This window comes from Petromyzon marinus, chromosome 22, assembly GCF_048934315.1.
Source record: "Petromyzon marinus isolate PM22_M1 ecotype Great Lakes invasive population chromosome 22, UKy_Petmar_22M1.pri1.0, whole genome shotgun sequence".
Taxonomy (NCBI): Eukaryota; Metazoa; Chordata; class Hyperoartia; order Petromyzontiformes; family Petromyzontidae; genus Petromyzon; species Petromyzon marinus.
The window spans coordinates 18,366,450-18,385,446 of record NC_133688.1 but is presented as its reverse complement, the minus strand read 5'-3'; the positions used below and the strand labels follow the sequence as shown (position 1 = coordinate 18,385,446).

Sequence of the window (18,997 nt, the reverse complement as noted above, 5' to 3'; positions counted from 1 at the left end):
ATGGGAGGATGGGAGGGATTCTTGCGAGACGCTGCCCGCGAGTGCGCAACTTAATCATTTACTGTGCCGCCGCTGCCGTTGCCGAAGCTTCAGCACCAAGGACAGCGACCTTGCGTGGCTGCGCGCGCGAGGGCGGGGCGGGCGGGGGCAGTCAGCTGAGAGCGCGAACACAGCTGCCACCAGCTGCAGGAAGATGCAGCAGCAGCAGTAACAACAGCCGCAGCAGCAGCAGCAACAACAGCAGCCGCAGCAGCAACAACAGCAGCAGCAGCAACAACAGCAGCCGCAGCAGCAGCGATGCCTCGCTCTCCCTTCCCGGAGTCCTGCCCCAACGCTCTCTTCTATATACCCCCCCCCCCCCTATCTCCTACACTCGATACACTCCCAGCGCTACAGGGTGCTGCGTGTAAGTATGCGCGGCGCAGGTATCGCAGTTATTTGTTTGTAATTATTATTGTCTGTTTTTCGGTGGCAAGCGCTTCTGTACGTGGCGATATGTGTGTGTGTGTGGTGAAAACACGGGGCGAATTCCAAGGCTTCAACCGTAAACAAGGGTAGTGATGAATGAAGTCTGACTAGCTAGTACGCGTGACGGGGACGGCGCACCGCTAGGCGACACGAAAGAGCGGGGAGGAGGAAAAGGAAGAGGAGAAAATATGGGGAGGAGAGAGAGAGAGGGGGGTGGTAGTGGTGGTGGCGACATTTAGTTATAATTATATTTTGGATCTAGGCTTATTTATTAATTTATATCATGCACTATTTCAATAGCTTTACCAAAAACATATATTTCTCTTCCGCGACATGTGTGCCGGCCGATGCTGCTGCTGATGATGCCGCTGTAGCACATTGATCCCAAGCGAGCTATCTCACCCGATATTGAACGCGATTTTGAAAAGTACCGAGGCTTCTCAGACATGGCAGGGAGGGGGGGATGATGGCATAGTCAGACCCACGGCTACCTTGTACCGAGACAGCGAATATTCGCCCAGCCGTTATGAGCGCTGTGTGAACATCACCGTACAGCATTTGAAGGCGGTGGTACATTACTATTAAAATGGCTCACATGTATATGCATACATACATGCGCACGTGCATGTTTGTGCGTGGTTAAACCTTACCTTCATATCTGCTCTCTAATATCACTTGCCCCAGTAGCCTATATGGCTATACGGGGGGTGGGGGGGGGGGGGGTAGGAGATTGTATCTCGCTGTACAGATTGTGACGTGACCAAAGTGTTTCAGTCGAAGCTTAGGAGATTGCTAAACGAGTCGCAGTCACTAAAATGTTGTGGCAGATCCACCAATTCAACCCCAACAAATTATTGGGCTCTGTTATTCTGTGGGAGGCCACCCAGTGTTTTAAGCTGGCAGATCCTTCAAGTATATCCATTTTTTATGGTCGCCATTTGGGGGAGGGGGGGGGGGGGAGGAGGATTTATCCTTCGACCCAGACATGATCAGGCCCAGGGATAGCCAGTCCAGCGCCTCGGCCTTTGGTTGACACGTGTCGTGTTGCATCATTGCGTGGGCGTGCGTTGCTCGTATGCATACATATGTATGCATTCAAGTTGCTGCTCGAGTCAACTTATTCATCCAAAAGAACAGGCTAATATGACACGATGGCAGGCATGTTTATACCATTACTGAGAAGAATAGACGGAGGTTGGCGTTTCATGCCATCAACCTTTTGCAGAACTCCTCTGTTTGTTTGTGATGCCTAATTATTGCATTGTTTCTTCCCCGCCCAACAAATAATTAATTCTTGTTTTAAATAAATGGAAGTTTGATATAAGAGGTGGAATTAAATGTGGGTAACATTTTACCCCATGTCTATTTCCACACACACATACACCTCTTTTCCACATGACCAATGTGAATGTGACAAGCAATTGCATTCTCCAATTCAAATTTGCCAATTTGACTAAACATTACAATCCAGCACTTACCACCCAACTCCACCTTGCCTCCACAGTATATTTAAGACTCCCTCTCTCTGGACACTTTCAATAAGCCAGTCGGATATAATATCGAGATTTTACTTTTGTCTCAGTCATGGTACAAAAAAACCCTCCCTCCGCATAATGGTATTCAACAAGTACTATATTGGATGTATCCCTGTTTTTTCTATGATGTACAGCGCCCTGTTGCACTCTGTAACATGTAACATGTAATTTATTCTTCATATTATTCAGTTTTGTGCCACATTCTCAAATTAGTACAAACGCCTCTTTATATTTGCGAAGGAACGCAATACCGGATTCGCGGAACTGGATTTATATTTGGATCACTTCCACGTCCCGGGGCCTGGTTGGGCTAACTACCTGAAAAAACACCTCCCCCTCAGCATGTGAAGCGAAACGTCGGACCATCGCGCCGAACAACACGCGGGACACAACCTCGAAATCCTACGCAGCAGCACAAGTGTTGTTTTCTTTGCTTCCAGTCAGGCTCATTTCAAGCTGAGCTCGGACTGCACCGTTAGTGCTGCACAGTGTGGAAAATTGTCACCGCACCACTGTTCTTCAGCCAAGCGCCACATGAAGCAGGGTGGTTCGCCGGTTCATAGCGAGGCCCCGTTTGTCAATTAAGCATGTGCGCTGATGTTTAATACGTAGACTATTAAATACGATTGCAGAGAGAGAGAGAGGGGGTGGGGGGCGTACACTGACGTGGAGGTGGAGTGATGACATCAGCCCGTGGACCGGTGCTAGGTGGATCGTTACATCGCAGGATTGCGGGATGACGGTGGATTGGGGGAGGCCTTCATCCAGTCATGGGTTGACCATGGCTGACGATGATGATGATGGTGGTGGTGGTGAAACTTTTATTATTTTACGGAAAGATGTTCAACACGTTTTTCTTCGCGAATAATTATTGTCTTTGGGATATTTGGCCAATGTTGTTTGAGTATGTATGTTTATACAGCATATACAGTGAGGGAAAAAAAGTATTTGATCCCCTGCTGATTTTGTACGTTTACCCACTGGCAAAGAAATGATCAGTCTATAATTTTAATGGTAGGTTTATTTGAACAGTGAGAGACAGAATAACAACAACAAAATCCAGAAAAACGCATGTCAAAAATTTTATAGATTGATTTGCATTTTAATGAGGGAAATAAGTATTTGACCCCTCTACAAAACATGATTTAGTACTTGGTGGCAAAACCCTTGTTGGCAATCACAGAGGTCAGACGTTTCTTGTAGTTTGCCATCAGGTTTGCACACATCTCAGGAGGGATTTTGTCACACTCCTCTTTGCAGATCTTCTCCAATTCATTAAAGTTTCGAGGCTGACGTTTGGCAACTCGAACCTTCAGCTCCCTCCACAGATTTTCTATGGGATTGTTACCAAATGTCTTCGTGGTGACTATGGTCCCAGCTGCCTTGAGATCATTGACAAGTAGTTCTGGGCTTATTCCTCACCGTTCTCATTATCATTGCAACTCCACGAGATGAGATCTTGCATGGAGCTCGAGGCCGAGGGAGATTGACAGTTCTTTTGTGTTTCTTCCCTTTGCGAATAATCGCACCAACTGTTGTCACCTTCTCACCAAGCTGCTTGACAATGGTCTTGTAGCCCATTCCAGCCTTGTTTAGGTCTACAATCCTGTCCCTGACTTCCTTGGAGAGTTCTTTGGTCTTGGCCATGGTAGAGAGTTTGGAATCTGATTTATTGATTGCTTCTGTGGACAGGTGTCTTTTATACAGATACCAAGCTGAGATTAGGAGCACTCCCTTTAAGAGTGTGCTCCTAATCTCAGCTCATTACCTGCATAAAAGACACCTGGGAGCCAGAAATCTTTCTGATTAAGAGGGGGTCAAATACTTATTTCCCTCATTAAAATGCAAATAAATTTATAACATTTTTGACATGCGTTTTTCTGGATTTTTTTGTTGTTATTCTGTCTCTCACTGTTCAAATAAACCTACCATTAAAATTATAGACTGATAATTTCTTTGTCAGTGGGCAAAGGTACAAAATCAGCAGGGGATCAAATACTTTTTCCCTCACTGTACATATTCTAGGCCTATGTGTGCATCGAGGCAAACGCAGAAGTTTCCGCATCATAACCACTCGCAAAATAATGTTGGCCCTTATTGCGAATCGTCATCAGCCGTGGTCAATCCCCTGCTCATTTCATCACCGCTCCATTTCTCCCGGTAGACGTCTGCCCGTGCATCTTTAATTATTTGGCTGCCACGCCGTCACTGTTCTTGACCATTGGCGATAGTGCCCTCAAGTCGTGACGGGTCCTGCCCAAGCCCTTCCCACCGAATGTTTTTGTAACATATGTAAAATATGTTTTTTTTTTCACAACAACAACCGCAATTCGCCACTAAGTGGAATTGACGTCACCACGGCGCTTTGTGCAGGGCTAAGTGCACTTTAAGGCCACGTGAAGTGTCGAACGCCCGCTGGCAGGAGGTCACGGGACAGACCTAGCAGGTGCCATCATCCATCAACATTCTGAAGCTCCTGGCGGTAGTTCCAGAGGGACATTGACGGTATCAGGCACACCGGATTCATCAGAGAAGGCGGGGAGACGGGAGGGCGAAGGGGTTCTTCATTGATAATTTAATAATGTCACGAACCTGCACATTTTAGTCTATCAATGTAACGATACAATATAAAAATAACTTACAATTACATTAACATCATTGTGATTGTTCTTCTTCTTTTCAAAAGCAATTTCAGGAGTCAAAAAAAAGTCCGTTAGGCTATTAATTAGCACGTAACGATTTACTGATGAGACTCTGTGCAATCCCCATGGTAGTTTCAGTTTAAGCAAAGTGGCAACATCGCTGCCATTAAAACAGAATGCCGGCTGCTGTGAATATACATTTCTTATTGTGGTCAACAAATTCAACAATAGCAAAAAAACCTATGTTTTGGTACTCATTAACGATTTGCTCATGGGAATTACGTGAAACGTATAACCGACCCGGCGTTCACTTAATTTAAGAAAATGTAAGCGAACCCTGGGTTGGGAAGATGATTAGTATGAAACATATTTAAAAAAAAAAAACTCCTCAGCAGATGTATACAATATTACATTCTTTTTGGCGGTTACACAAACAATCGCGGCTTTTTTTCTTCAAATTTATTTTTGATCATCACTTTGCCCGCTTGATTGCGTCGAGCGGGGCATTCTACACGCATGTCACACCGAAATAAAGTTCCCAAGTTGTAATGAAATGTACGAGTCTCACGTTTCTCAGAAGCGAAGTATCCTGTGGACATTTTCGTGTGGATATAATTGGCAGTAAAATGGGGGAAGAGCAAAGTGCAATAAATACAATTGTAGCCGCAGTTCACTTGACTCTTCGCCAGATACGTTACGCCGAACTTTTGGTTAAAGTTTTAAGATACCAGGGCTACGAAGCGTTAAAAGGTAAAGTATATTTTATTTGTTCTTGACTTTAAAGTTTAACTATTGCTCAGAAAGCATGTTGTTTTTTTTCCGTTATTAATTTTACATAACTCAATTATGGCTGTGTGTGTGTATATACAGTATTGTGCGAAAGGAGGTAAAGGCGGAGCCCTGCAATTTCTTTCTCACGCCACTGCTGGTGGAAGGTTTTCCACTTAAGGAAGCTGGAGGCAACCCCTCTGGAGCGTTTATTGGCCTACTCTTCCACGTTGGCCAGATATCTTGGAAGCGGTTGCAGTACCCACACATTATCCCACCACAGGGCCGTCCGAAAGGTGGGGAGGAGGTGCAGAGCACGAGGCAAATCCCCCCCCCCCCCACGCCTTCAAACTAAATGGGAAGTGTTACATCTGACACCGTGACGTCGAAGCGCCCCCCCCCCAAAGAGCGGGGGCCGGGGCGGCCGCCCCGATTCGCCATGTACCCTAGGGACGTCTCTGGCCGTCGTTTAACTCATTGTACTGCTGGATGAACAGCAGCGAGGGATTTAAGAAACTAGCCCAATCTTTAAACTTCCACGCCGGGAGAGAGACAGCGTGTTACGGGTATAAGCTTTATATTTTCTCAAATTTTCCCGATCAACGTGCATTCACATTGCGGAGACGCTGGCCTGATTTTAGACAATTCTCATCCCGATTTCAGGCCCACTCTTGCCCTGTGGTACAGTACTCGTCAGGAAGTGTCAAGTCATCCCAGATTAATTACCACGGCAACTGCATACAGCAGTGTCAATATAATGACAGCTGAACCAAACCTGATGGACTTTTCACGCGCAAGTCTAAATTGCTACCAACCATGCCACAAGAGTTTTCATTTTTTCGTCTCACGAACAAAATGAAATAAAAATAAACGACAGAGAACACAAACAAATCCACGTATTTCCTTCCGCTGCAGACGTTCAAAACTTCCACCCACGATTTGTTTCGATGATTTAGAAAAAGTTAATTTTCATTTTTCTCAACACCGTTAATATTTTTTTGTAAACCTCACCTGGTAACATGTATGTCGTTGAACGCTCGGGGAAATAATGGCTCGACGCAAGCTGCGTACACAACACGTCCACACTTCTACCAAGCCCTCCACGTGTACTTCCTTTTTTAGGGGGGTTAATAAGCGTGACTTTTCATCTTTTTTACATCTCTCAACACGTCCGCTGCTTCCTCCACGCCTGCCCCCGCGCACCGCCTCGCTCTGACGGCGGTTGATGCGCAGTCTTATATCGTAGGAAGAGTGAACTTGCAACCAGAGGTGTGCCGAGTTCCATCCGATCTTCCGGTATGGCAGTTGAAACAATTGGTGCAAGTTTTTTTTTTTAATCCACTAACCTCCCCCGCCCCCCCCTCCCCGGTCTCTGTCCACTCCGCGGTCGGACGCGTGTGATGGGGTAAAGTATGGGTACTCTATCCTCTTTCAGGATGTCTATGCAGCGTGGCGGGCGGGCGGGGGGAAGGGGTAGTAAATTAAGTGACTCTCTAGATCTATCTCTGTGTGTTGTGGGAGAGGCCGTGGCCGCTAGCCGTGGCGTGAGCAAGCAAACGCGGGACTGCACCTTTCACCTTTTTTTTTCCTTTCGAAAAGAGTGGTGGTGCATTGGGGACGCAATTTTTGCAGCGGGGTCATTGCCCGTGAGAGATAAGTGCCGGAGGCATAGAAGGATTTGGGCTGAAGTGCACGTGCATTAATCGCTCCGGTGGCGTCACGTGAATTGTTTTATGTATATAAAATTTCCTATTGAAAGAACGAGGGCTGAAAATTATAGGCTCGTCACACGCTTCGTTGTCGCGGTTGTGTGCTTATGTGTGGAACACAGTCCGTGGGCGAAGCTTTCAGTAGACTTTTCGGTGTTTTTTTCAATGAAAACAATTCAATTTACAGCTCAGTTCCCTGTCATTCGGAGGCAGATGAGTATCTTTTTGAGATGCAATATCTCACTTTCAGGCGAGGACTGGGTGACGATACACATAGAATTAAAATCCACGATTGTTGTGGTGTTTCGTTGCGTAGATTTAACAAATTACGAGGATGTACTCACGCTGCTAAGCTGCCTTGGAGTAGGGCTTACCGACATAAGGCACTGCCACTCGTGAACATTTTACCCATATCCATAATAATCATATTTGGCTGTGTCGGGTGGTGGAGGGTTACGACTCATTTATACTTACGCGATCTAACCCAAAAACCTTTATTATGGATGTAGTGTGCCAAGGTAATTCCCCCGAACAACCTTTCGGATTCATCATTTCAATGCATTAAATGCAATGGATTACACCAGTGGTTCTTAACCTGGGATGCACGCACCCCCTGGGAGTGCGAGATGCCCTTTCTGGGGGTTCGAGACATGCCGGATTTTTGTAGGACGTAAATCATCGAGCTACATGTTAAGCACGGGCACGTAAATACAACTACTTTGTTTCATCACACCTCGATGTATTCAATAACGGTATGCACTTTTTTTAAATAATCGAGAACCAATGGGGTACAAGGCTGCAGTAATGGTGAAGAACCACTGGATTACACGGATAGGATCGCGCGTGTATGAACTCCGTTATTACTCGGGCGCCTTGTGGAGAGTCGACCAACCCGTCGTGTGCGGTGTGGTTTCAACGTGTGGACGTCCACACCGCTGGCACGAGTCGCACTCGCAGAGGGCCTCTCTAAGCGCTCGCTCTCCTGGAGACACCTCCCGACAGCAGTGGCGTGAGCAAGGCACTTGCAAGGCTGCGTCCTTTACGCTGCGTACCCTGTTGGGGGTTCGTGGTGCCGTGGTTGGCACGAGGAGGGGTGACACGGAGCCGGTGGTCGAGACTGGTGACGGCATCGCAGCTAAAGGAAGGGAACGCACCCGGGAGGGCGACGAACCGGAGAAATAGCAATAGGTTTTACCCTTTCTGGCAATAAAACAGGTGTGGTAAGATGTTAAAACACCAAACAGAAACCTTTTTCAATGAATTCTGCCTGCATTAAGCTGTCTCTGGTGTGGACCAAGCAGTTAAAAAAAACAATGCAGATGTTGTCGGTTCATGTCTTTTTTTGTTTGCATCTCAACCACAAATGCGCGTGGTTAATGCAGACAGGATTCCTTGAAAAAGGATTCTGTTTGGTGTTGTAACATCTTAACACGCCTGTTTTATTGCCAGAAAAGGTAAAACCTATTGCTATATTTTGACACTGGCAAGAAAGTTCCCATATCACAGCGGAGATGCAGGGGATGATATGTGCAATGAACCCAGGCCCCTGAGTTGTGTCCACTGGCCATGGCTCCCACCACTAAACTAAACCGATCTTTATTCTTCCCCAGCGAAGGCCCACTGAGCTGTGTAGCTCTTTTTGCAGAAGCGACCTGGCTGTCACAAATGATAACACTAACGAAGTGGCTTATCACGTGGAAATTTATAGCAGCCGAATGCTCGAAACGCGTGATGTTGATTCTAAACGTGGAGGGAGAAACCCCCCCCCCCCCCGAGGCTCCGGAGAAAAATCCACGCGACCGTGGGGAGAGAGAGACACGCAAACTCCAAATATACATATTCTTGGTTCTTTCGGTAAAGTCACGTAGAAGGGAAATAATAAAATAATAAAAATAAAACATAATAAAATACAATTCTCACGACGTTTCGGCCACAACGCAAGCAGCTGTCCTCAGGTGAAGAACAGAGCTGTCGGAAAGACCGCATCCTAATGAACACTGCTAAGATTGGCAGCGTATTTTAAGCTGGGTGGGAGGAGGAGAGCGCCTTGACAAAGGAGTTTACATATCAACAGAGGAATTTAGCATATTGATGACAAATGCAGATATGGGGCTAGTCACCAAGAATATGAATCCCTGCAGTCACGAAAGCTTTAAATCGAAAAAAATCCAAATATACAGCAGCAGGCGTCAGGGTCGAGATCGAACCCACGACCTCCTGTATACCAAGCGAGGTAGTAAACATCTCCTAGCCTCCCCCTGCTTCATCAATCCCCACTGCCGAATGGGAATGTGTGATGATGCCTGCACCCAGAAGTAGATTTACCAAGGGCTGCGTGTTATTGTATTAATTTGAAGCACAGTACGTCGAACTCTTTTTTTGTTACGTAATGGGTTCACATGACCTCTAGCTACCACTAGAGGCCACTACATTCGCCACAGAATCGATTCTTCAATTGTGTCCCCCGAATGGTGACAATTCATCAAATCGCGTGCTGGTTGGTTTGGGGTGATTGTTAGAGGCCTAGAAGTGGTTAGCATGCTAACCGCTATCTCACTAGATTTCTATAGCTACCACAAATGCATGAAGCAAAAAAAATAGAGACCTTTGTGCTCAATTGTATGCTAGCAGGCCACAAAATGTATCATTTTCTTTACAAAAATATATAAATATATAGGTTAGATTCATTGCTCACACCAGCAATCAAAATCCTTAAAAAAAATCTATACATATGGTGGTTGGTAGCTGCTGAAAGGTTTATTTTTCGGAATGTGGTCCCTCCCGCCTTCTATGGATCCACCTCTGTATGCTGCATTAAGTTTCTGATGTGCAATTATCTAGATGGTAGCTGGCTTAGCAATTGCTTGCAAACCATGTGGGAGTAGCAAGTGACTGCAAGTGACTGACTGAGCTTTGCCCAGAATGTATTTACGACATCACGGGGAGCGAAGAGGAATAAACATGAATGTGATAGATATGCGTAAGTGTTTATCTCACTTGACCTCACGGGAAATGTTCTTCAAGGGGTCTGAATTATGTTTTCAATCCTCAGTAGATTAGGGTTTTTGCGGGCAGCGGTGGATGGTGTTCAATGTGTTTAAAGAGTGAGCATCATCTCGATCATTAGTGTGTACGAATAACCGAGTGTGATTGTATAACAAACGGGTTATTTATGTTACATTTTGATTTAAAGCTTTCGTGACTGCAGGGATTCATATTCTTGGTTCTTTCGGTAAAGTCACGTAGAAGGTAAACAATAAAATAATAAAAATATAAAACAATAGAATGCTATATGGGTGGACATTTCTCGCATACAGCGTTTGCACGACACAGGCTACCCGCGGGCGTCATTGTGGAGAATTCAAGTACTGTGACAAAATCAAGAAGCACGCTAAGAATATATACTTGTTTATTTTCACTGACTGAAGTGTGTGTGTGTGTGGATGCTTCGTGAAAATGTAATCGACTATTTTCTAAACGATTGGCAATTTGGTATAAACGTCCGTAAAAAAGGACGGATCGTCAATGTGTCGGCGAGGCGATACAGAAAACAAAACTAGCGCACAGTACGCCTCCTCCACGTATCCGTCCGTCCACATCCCATCAGCCACACAGCCTTCTGGGAGGGCATACTTTCATGGACAGTGGTTCAACACAAGAAAAGCTCTTGGGCCAATGTTTGACATTCGGTGTCTCGTAGGCAGTCCAGGCTTCGGTTGAACCAAAAGTTTGCGAACTGCCAGATGTGTAAGGACGGGTGCCCTGTCTGATAGATATTGGGAGTTAGTTCGACACGTAACTGTGTGGTACATAATGCAACATAATAACGCGCGTTGTCGCGTGCCCATTGTATTGTACGAATTGAACACAGTGAAGACGTATGGGAGAGTGGAACTAATGGGAGTGAATATCACGACGCAATTAACCGAGTAGTGGCACTATGAACCCGGAAAAAAAACTGAGTTCATTTCTCCACCACAGCCAATATGAGCGGTGAATGATATCTGAACTGGTCCAGTGAGCACCACCCCCTAGCCCCGCCTCTCCCAGAAACTCGCCACTGACTTGCGGAGTGAAAAATGGTCGACCAAACCCCTATGACTGACGCAGCGTGGTTAGGACTTCATCCAGCAGGGGATTGACCTATCTACACTCTATATCTAAATCAGCTCGAAGCTTCCCGTGAACCACGTGAATTATATGTCCCCCCCACTCTGAATCCTTCCCCTGTCCCCGCCCCCTGTGACAGCAGACGCCGCTCCATGCAGAGTCGAGGCCCCTCGTGCAGACTCCTCGTCCACTATTCCTCATCTTTCCTGAACTTTTGGTCCCATCCTCATGTTCCCTTCCCATCCTGTTCTTCTCGTTTCCCATGATTTATCTTTCCCCTCTTCCCTTTCCAGTTCGGTATTTTTTTTCCTTTTCTGAACATTATATCATTGACTCTACTCCCATGTGCCTTTGTAAATAAATGTCGCTCGTTATTATCACATAACCACAGCACCGATATGCTCTCTTCGTCAGCCCCACATCTCATCTCGTGCTCTACTTGCACATGGTGGCCCAAGAGTCAGGACACATAAGGTTAGTATACTTATTTGAATAAAGCACGAAGGGTTATTTAATTTATTTTCACACATTTTCAAATTCCATTACCATGCATTATCTCATCTCACTATCGTTTAATGTACAGGGTGGCTCAAACGCCAGGACACATATGGTTATTATCCTTATTTTAACAAATATCAGATGGTTATTTAATTTATGTTAACACATTTTCAAGCTAACTCCCATTACCATTGATGCTTGCATGAATTCTCTTTTTGTAATTAAATCAATTTAAATTACAGCTTTACAGGTGTTTGTCAATTTTGTGAATTTTCTTTCCGTATTTAAACGTCAATCTGAAAGGGGAGATGAAAACTACCTGTTAATAATCATAATATATAGCATATTACCTTAACGAATAGGCAATTGAAATGTGCGATTTCCAGTATCAAAACGACTGAAATAACCCTGTGTGCGTCCTGAATTTCGTGTCACTCTTGACGAAGTGTCTTGCACAAGTGACATTGCGTTTCGTGCCGTGACCATCATGTATGTCTCTGTGGCCGTGGCACAACTAACAGGCACGCACAGCTGAAGGAGCTCAATACGTTTGGGCTGAAGCTTGCCAGCGTGGCCGCTGCCGCAACCATTGTTGCTGGATTTCTCGGAACACCTCAAGGGGGGTTCGAATGGGTGTGAAAGAAGTGTAACAGTAAGAGCTTTGAACCTCTTTTTCTCTCCCCACGAAACAAACGTTGCGTCAGTCGAGAATATCCTTTCTTTTTCACTTCGTTGACACCTATTCGGAGGCATTTTAATAAAACTAAAACGAAAATAAACAATTTGTTTTTTTATTATTTTAGCAGGCAAGACCTACTGAGCGATATAGCTCTTTTTCAGAAGCAACCTGGCCACACATGATAGGCCATTACGTGAAAATGTATAGCAGCCAAATGCTATAAACGCATGTTTCTAAATGTGGAGGGAAAACCCGGAGGACCCGGAGAAAAATCCACACAACCACGGGGAGAGAGACACGCACACTTCAAATATACAAGAGGCGTCAGGATCGGGATCGAGCTCAAGATGTCCTGCATACCAGGCGAGGTAGTCAACATCTCGCCACCGCGGCACCCATGATAGATGTTACCGACACTGGTAAATAATACTCGTTCTTAAATAACCCCTTAACATCTCCCTCACGTCCGGAACCCTGGGGCACAATGCCACTGGCACACACACACACACACCTTGTTAATTACATGAGACCCCCCCCCTCCCGCCTCAATAAACTTGCGGGGTTCTTTACCATTCATAAACGTCCCCACACTGAACGTTTTTTCCCCCCACTCCTCTTGTATGCATCTATGTATATTGAACTTCTTTCGCACCGTACGTAACCAACCGTGCTAATCGGAAGCGTGGTTAGACGGACAACAAACTTAACACAAAAAAGCAGCTGTAAAGCAATGAGGTTTTAAATCCAGCTGGTTTTAAAGCCCATCGCTCCAGCGGCCTCCTAATTATGATCGGAAGAGCGTTCCAGACGGCCGCAGAAGCGCATCTGAAAGCGCGCAATGCGGTGGCCACCGTCTTCGTTCGATGGCTCGGCCAAAAGCCGCCGCCGCTACTGCTGCTGCTGCAAGGACCACAACCCGAGTGCCGCTCGATGGTGATGCTTTATGCTCCTTGACAAGATCGGCGAGGTATTGTCGTTCATTCGTGTCGAGCACTTTTTTGGGTGTGCAATGAGTGCGAGCTCACGCAATGGTATTTGTTCGGCGACCGGAAACCGATGCAGCCCGTTCGCGTAATTAATCAGACGCTTCGTCAAAACGTTTGCGGCGGTTAAATCGTGACTTAACGCTGTCGTGACTGCAGGAATTCATATTCTTTGGGTCTTTCGGTAAAGTCACGTAGATAGGTTCAAAGAAAATAACAAACAAAAAACTACGACGTTTCGATCGCAACAAATGTGTTGCGATTATGTTGCGATCGAAACGTCGTAGTTGTTTTGTTATTTACTTTGAACCTATCTACGCGACTTTACCGAAAGACCCAAATAATATTCGCGGCGGTGTCGACAAACATGGTCCCAAACTTGCCAATGTTCTCGCCGTGGGAGGGTGCGTTCGCTTTTCGGCCGCAAAAATCTAAGGCAGTCACGTTTAATATCGGGAGCGTTTCACTAAATTGCACTAATCGTTACTAAACAGCTTCCAAATGAGGCAATTAATTAAATTGCCATGAATTCGCGTGATGATTTACGCTCCTTGGCGTGATCGACGAGATATTTGTGGTCCATTTGTGGCGAGCACGTTGCCCGATGTTCAGCCGAGTCGCCCTTGTGAAACGAGCGTCTTCGCTATTTTTTTCTTCAACTCGGGGTAAATAAACTTAAGATTCTGATTATTAAAAGCAAGGAAGGGGCCAACCCTGCGACATCCCAACGATGGGCTGCGTGACGCAGTCCGCGTACTGCTACCCGTGACGTCGCGCGGTCTGCGTATTTGTCGTTGCAATGCAATCATCGACGTGCATAACACGCAACAATATCACGGGACCTTTTTTTTGCCAGTATCAAAGTGTGAAACATAAGAATAGGTTTTACCCTTTCTGCAAAAAAAGAAATAAACAGCTGTCAATGTGTTCAAACATCCAACAGAGATACATTTTTGCAAGGATTCAAGTCTTCGTTATCCGCACGTACTTGTAGTGAACATGCGAACAAAACATGCTCTGATAATTATACATGCATTGTCTTTGAAACTGATTGGCGTACACCAGAGACAGCCTTTTTTAGAGACAGAGACAGCCTGAAGAGACAGCCTAAAGAAGGCAACCTAAAGCAGACTGTCTCTGGTGTAGGACAATCAATCATAAAGACAATGCATATATAATAATCAGAGCATGTTTTGTTTGCATGTTCACCACAAACACGTGTGGTTAACGCATTCTTGATTCCTTTCAAAAGGTATCTATTTGGTTTTTGAACATCTTAACATCTCTTTTATTGGCAGAAAGGGTAAAAAAGAAAATCTTACTATTTTACATGAAAAAAAATATGTTCGCGCTGTCCGGCTCTCTGAGGTGTGTGCGAGGTTGTGGATCGCGTCTCCGTTATTCAGTTAAATTCTTGAGGAGCTTCATGAAGAGACTCGCCAGAGCTTCGAGCGAAGCGTGAAAACGTCACCACCACGGTACAACTCCCCCCCCCCCCCCCCCCCCCCCCCCCCCCGATACACATTGGATGTTTTTTACAACAAAAAAACATCGGAGGCCTTGCACTTTTGTGGCCATTTCAATTTGAAAAGGAGCCGTGAATAATAGTAGGGATTCTGATATTCTGGCTTTGGTGGCGCTATGAAGTTTGAATTCGTAATGCTTTCACGCCTATGGCAATTGTGCGCTTTCGTTCCCATGGGCATGCCTGCGAGTTTACGAACAAAGGAGGTTGGGTGAGGAAGAGAGGGGGGGGGGGGGAAGACCCCTATTTCAACTTGACCTCAGCTTTGCAAACACCGGCGCCGGATTTACTTTGAGTAAATACCTCGGGGGGGGGGGGGGCTATCGAATTTAGTAGAAACTCCTAATCTTTGTCAAGTCAAAAATCTCATCGTCCTGAATGTGTTTTGTTGTTGTTGAGTGTTGCAGTTTTTGGAAGCATCCGAGATGTCAAGATTTCTTTTTCAAGAAGATGAAAAACGAACTCCCCTGCCAGGTCGGAGCAATGGGATGAGCGTCCGACCTCTGGCACGACGTTATTTTCGCCGCTTGATGTTTCGGAGCGTGGCAGGGATTGTTGGGAGTGGAAGTGTTAAGCCGTTGAAGAACGCTCTTCGCACGTCGTGGTTGAGCGATAGACAGAATTGGGTGATCAGACTGAGGTCGGGAGATGGGGGTAGTCATAAAATAAGGCGGAGGGAGTCAACCATTAAGGGGTGGAGAAATCCCTCCCTCCCCCCCCCGCAAAAAAAGGTCCCATATATGTAACTGCTCAACCCGCGATATGAATACTTTGATACTTGCATTGCCTTTGTACTGTTCGCCTTTTGGGGTTGTTCTCTGGTCTGCCGCTGGTGAGATAATGCCACAAAGAAGGCCGTCTCTGGTGTCTGCCAATCAGTTTCAAAGACAATGCACACATTATCAGAGCATGAGTGTTTGCACGTTTTGCCACAAGTATGTGCGGTTAATGCAGACTCGATGCCTTGCAATAGGTATCTATTTGGCTTTTAAACATCTTAACGCCTATTTTATTGCCAGAAAGGGTTAAAGCCTATTCTTATTTTTTTCATCATTTTGATACTGGCAGAAAGGTCCCATAGATAAATCCACCCATCAGCACCCCGGTCCTCTTACGCCAATTCACAGAATCGCCGAGGAAAATTTGAGTGGAGCGATTCGCTCGCCCCTCTCCACTCGATTTATTTGAGGAGTTCAAATCTCTAACATTACCATTCATGATGGCACAGGTATAATGCCAATGTTAAGCTATGGCCACCGCCACCTGCCAGAGGCAATCTTCTAATGAAGTCGTCACGTGATGTGCAAATATGCAACATTGACTTGGTGCGGTTTTTCTTTTTGTATCAAATTGCAGCAGGATATATGTGGAACTGCGAACGATTGGCACGGTTGGCTAAGTACGGTGCGAAATAAGTTCAACACAGTACGCGCATAAAAACACACACTTAGACAGGTTTCGCTGGAGGTTACATCAGGCATCGTCAGGCGTTAGGATCAGCACTGCACGCTCAGGGGATAGAGCGCCTCCATCCGTGATTGTTAAGTAGGCCGGGTGACGCCATCAGCACGATGGTGCACGTGATCCAATTTAATAATTAATTAATCAGAGTTGATTGGTTGTGATTGGCAGGTTTAATGAGTTGAATCTATTTGGCGGTTCTTGAGAATGGGCAGTCCTTAATTGCATTAAGGCGCAACTGTGTTTGGCAATTAAGCTGAAGTGTTATTGCTATTGTGATTCTAGTTAACAAACCATAACTCTTTACACCTGGTACAATCAATTATTCCTAATTATACCTTATGCTGTACCTCCTCCCGAGGTGAGTTTATACACAATTAAACTTTGCGATAATTAATATCAATCATAACCAGTGCAGCACGCTTTAATATTATTAAGGATAGCCCATTTTCACTGACAATTAAATTGATATATCGTGTTACACTGTTTTAAACATGTAAATTACAATCAACGAAGCAGCAATTAACTCTGATTATTCACGCGGTTCAACCGTGACGCTGTCCTGATGACGTCTTGGTACCTACCTTAGGGCCCAGATCAGCAATCGATCAATTCAAGATTGCTTCTGGCAGGTGGATGGTGGAGGGTTATGTCCGCTAATTGTCATTTATTATTCTCATTCTTCCCTCTACACGATTTGGCCGTAAAAGAAACCGATTATGAATCGTAATATCTGTCGTGAAAGTCTGCACGTGAAACGTAACTTCACCGTTTGCATTTGTAATCCCCATATTACTACTACTACTACTGCAATCTGGTGTAGGTGCAGTGGTTCGTGCACTGCACTATAAATCCCGCGAGAAGACTTCACTTCCCAGGCACGGCACACATCAGCGGTGAGCGATATTTGAACCCATTAGTCTCTCGAGGCCACCCCAACAAAACCACGATGTTTTCCTTTATTTTTCCTTATTTGCTTTTATGTCCCCCCTTTTTTTGCTTAATTTATTACCCAATAACATTTCGTACATCGAGATGGTAAGATTCCTGTTAGGTGTCGTATTCATGGCCGGTGTAATAAAAAAAACGGATTTGCTTGTTACTTCCGTGTTTGTTGGTGGGTGGTGTTGTTCTAAACCATAAGATGAACTCGTGTGCATGTGCAGGTTGATTTATTGTGCTCTATGAATCGAGAGCGATTGCTTCGGCTTGGGAGTGGCTTTCATCCATCGGTTGATCGATCATTGTTCATCGGTGTCGATTACGCTGTTTTTTTGCACGTGGCAAAATGTTCAGGAGTGAAGTTCCAAACTCAAAGTTTTGTAGCCACGAGAGCCTATTCTAGCAGAGAGTTCGTGGACTTTTGCTATGCGTCCATTTGTTGAAGGAGCGCACAAGACAGTGGTTCACTATTTAATCTATTGCTTTGGTTGGATCGCCACAGTCGCCCTGTCTTTCCTTTTTTGATGTTCTCGCTGTGGAGATGTGCGCATCGGCAACATTTATATTTCGATGTTTACACCACTGTCTTCGAGGAATGTCAAAGCCAGGTGTAATTATTCTGGACGTCCGCATTGTTCCACTCTGCTGTTCGCCAGCGTTCTTAAGCATCTGGGTGAAGTTCTCGGATGGCGACTGGACAAACGGAGAAGGCGGATACGATGATGATGATGATGATAACACAACGACAATTTGCATTCATATAGCTGTCAATTCAACCGCATCTCCAAATGCTTAACATAATAGAAACACAACTGTAAGCACATGACGACAAATTGTGTCCTCGATATTAACTTGAACACGGGCAGTAGAGTCTGAATTGCACAAAGTCCAATAAAAAAATGATTCCAGCCACAGGACGGTAAGCTCAGCAGGCGCCACCACCCATGGCAGGAACATTTACCGTGGCTGGCTTTGCAAGAAGAAGAAGACCTTTTTTTATTGCTACTGGACCAGAGACCATGTGCTGGAGAGTAAAGTGAGATGAGAGAGGAGAGGTAGCCAGAGCCAAGACCGTGAATATGTTTTGTTTTTAAATCTCTGCAATCTTAAAATGAATCTGAGACCTTTTTAATGATGGAAAACACTGGCGCCCGCAGACTTTGTTTGGGGTGACCTGTGGCAGTAGCACGGCACGTACACACATTTCAAAATGTTCTCTAACTTTACACTAAAACCGGTTGAGCGCAGCAAATTCGAGAGTGCGGCAGTTAGCGGCGTTAGCGCCGCTCTGGGGCTCGTTAAACCATAAACAGTCATTAAGTATAATGTGCCCCAGCCTCACGAGAAAAAATCATCCTGCTTAGCATTACTAGATGATGATGATGAGAAAGACGGTGACTAAAATTCTATTTTTGTTGTTTGTATTTATTTATTTACGGCGTATCAGGAATAGTCCATTAGACGGGACCTGAAGAGACATTTGAGATGTTTTTTTAAATATATGTTTTTATTTTATCAAGGGGTAAGGGGTTGGATGACTTTACTGTAAAAACTCATAACATTACAATGAAATTAATTAGTGTGTTCAAGAGACACGAGTCACCTGATACAACAGGGCCCTGGTAGTATTATTTTATGCATCGTGCTAATAAATTGGATGTTGTCGCGGGGTAATTG

General features: G+C 45.2%; 1 long non-coding RNA gene across 2 annotated transcripts; it reads left to right on the top strand.

The window, feature by feature from the left end:
- Positions 1 to 210: 210 nt before the first annotated feature.
- On the top strand, positions 211 to 17,480 carry LOC142925641 (uncharacterized). Of its 2 annotated transcripts, XR_012942589.1 has the most exons (3): positions 211 to 11,706; positions 12,252 to 14,870; positions 15,325 to 17,480. It is a non-coding gene; the product is annotated as an uncharacterized LOC142925641 (long non-coding RNA). The 2 variants fall into 2 exon arrangements; XR_012942588.1 differs by having other exon boundaries at positions 211 to 14,870.
- The last annotated feature ends 1,517 nt before the right edge of the window (positions 17,481 to 18,997 follow it).